Source organism: Salmo salar, chromosome 01, assembly GCF_965601325.2.
Source record: "Salmo salar chromosome 01, fSalSal1, whole genome shotgun sequence".
NCBI lineage: Eukaryota > Metazoa > Chordata > Actinopteri > Salmoniformes > Salmonidae > Salmo > Salmo salar.
In genome coordinates, this window is record NC_138291.1 from 5,515,358 (window position 1) to 5,517,500 (window position 2,143).

The 2,143-nt window shown below is 44.4% G+C and overlaps 1 protein-coding gene across 1 annotated transcript in view; it reads right to left on the reverse strand.

Moving 5' to 3' along the window:
* Positions 1-1,825: 1,825 nt before the first annotated feature.
* The window catches only part of LOC106600501 (sodium/calcium exchanger 3), a 195,505-nt gene continuing 195,187 nt past the window's right edge, over positions 1,826-2,143 (reverse strand). Inside the window, 1 exon segment of the mRNA XM_045707892.2 lies at positions 1,826-2,143. This exon segment is cut by the window's right edge and continues 820 nt beyond it. The gene's annotated coding sequence lies outside the window, so the exon portion shown is untranslated.

A 2,143-nucleotide genomic window follows, 5' to 3' on the forward strand; every position in this document is an offset into this window, starting at 1 on the left:
CTCTCTCCCTCTCTGTCTCTCTCTCTGGCTCTGTCTCAGCTCTCTCTCTGGCTCTGTCTCAGCTCTCTCTCTCTCTCTCCCTTTCTGTCTCTCTCTGTCTCTCTCAGCTCTCTCTCTCTCTCTCTCTCTCTCTCTCTCCTCTCTCTCTCTCTCTCTCTCTCTCTCTCTCCCTCTCTGTCTCTCTCTGCTCTCTCTGTCTCTCTCTCTCTCTCTCTCTCCCTCTCTGTCTCTCTCTGCTCTCTCTCTCTGTCTCTCTCTCTCTCTCTCCCTCTCTGTGGCTCTGTCTCAGCTCTCTCTCTCTCTCTCTCTCTCCCTCTCTGTCTCTCTCTGCTCTCTCTCTCTGTCTCTCTCTCTCTCTCTCCCTCTCTGTGGCTCTGTCTCAGCTCTCTCTCTCTCTCTCTCCCTCTCTGTCTCTCTCTGCTCTCTCTCTCTCTCTCTCTTCTCTCTCTCTCCCTCTCTGTCGCTCTCTGTCGCTCTCTGTGGCTCTGTCTCAGCTCTCTCTCTCTCCCTCTCTGTCTCAGCTCTCTGCTCTCTCTGTCTCAGCTCTCTCTCTCTCTCTCTCTCTGCTCTCTCTGTCTCAGCTCTCTCTCTCGCTCTCCCTCTCTGTCTCTCTCTGAGCCAGTGGGATGTAACTTACTGTAGATTGTGAGTTACCAGGCACATTAAACATAACAGCCTTCAATACATGATTACACCCAAACACATTCCTGGCTGCTCTCTAACCCCCATCCATACCAGCGGGCATTCTATTTAACGCATATATCCCTTTGAATATGTAACAAATGATAACGCATATTTACTCTGATTAAGTGTCACGTGAATGTAATGAAAAGCTTGTCAATGAGGCCATCTCATCTCAACCCTTTCAGACCATGCAGGTAGTGAACTACAGAGGATGACAGGTGTTCCTAGTCTTACAGTTCAATATTGGCATTTTGTAGCATATTATAATTTTTTTTAACAGCAGAAGTCTCAATAAATAGATGTATATTAGCAAAGTGCATCATGGAAGACCAGTAGAAAAATACCTGTAAATTATCAATCTGTTACAGTTCTCTGCAGAAACACAATTTTTTGGGGGGGGGGGATTTTTTGAAAACTTTGTAAGACCAAGATATTATTCATAGTAATAACAAATAAAAATAACAATGCAATTTCTTAAACGTTTTAGGGAGATATAATAGATCTTTAGAAAACATGAAGAAGACATTGGAGCGCATCTAAAATGGCACCCTATTCCCTATAAAGTGCAAAGCCAGAACCGTATGGGCCCTGGTCTAAAGTAGTGCACTATATAGTGAATAGGGTACCATTTGCGACACTGATATCCTTTTCCCAATATACGACCCCCCCCCCCCCCCCCCCCCCCCCATACCAAGCCACAGTAGTCCCTGTAGGACTGAAGGAGCTAAATGTGACCACATTGAAACAAATAGTCAAAATATACAGAATATATGGAAATACTTATATATAGACAGATGTACTGAAGTAATGTTCAGGGCACTTTGATAATGTTATCCTTCTATGTCTTCCTCACCTTCTTCCACTCCTCCTCCTCCTCCTCCTCCTCCTCCTCCTCCTCCTGTCTGTAGTTTGATAGTTGATCCGTCTGTACTTAGCTTGTTCTCTGTTGTTCCTCCTCCTCCTCCTCCTCCTCCTCCTTCTCCTCCTCCTCCTCCTCTTCCTCCTCCTCCTCCTCCTCCTCCTCCTCCTGTCTGTAGTTTGATAGTTGATCCGTCTGTACTTAGCTTGTTCTCTGTTCCTCCTCCTCCTCCTCCTCCTCCTCCTCCTCCTCCTCCTCCTCCTCCTCCTCCTCCTCCTCCTGTCTGTAGTTTGATAGTTGATCCGTCTGCTTGTTCTCTGTTGTTCCTCCTCTTCCTCCTCCTCCTCCTCCTCCTCCTCCTCTTGCCTCTGACGACTCTGCTGCTGAATTCGTTCCTTAATAAGAAACTAAGCCAATAAAATACTACTAAATACTATGAGTCCATTCAATTGTCACTCATTATCAACAATATATTTTCCATTAGTTATATAACATTTTTTTTTGTTCTCCATAATGTAAGATCTGAAAATAGTATCTTTGATTTCCTCTTTTTTTTTTGTAAAAAAAAAAACAAAAAACAAAAAATGTGTTTTGGTTTGA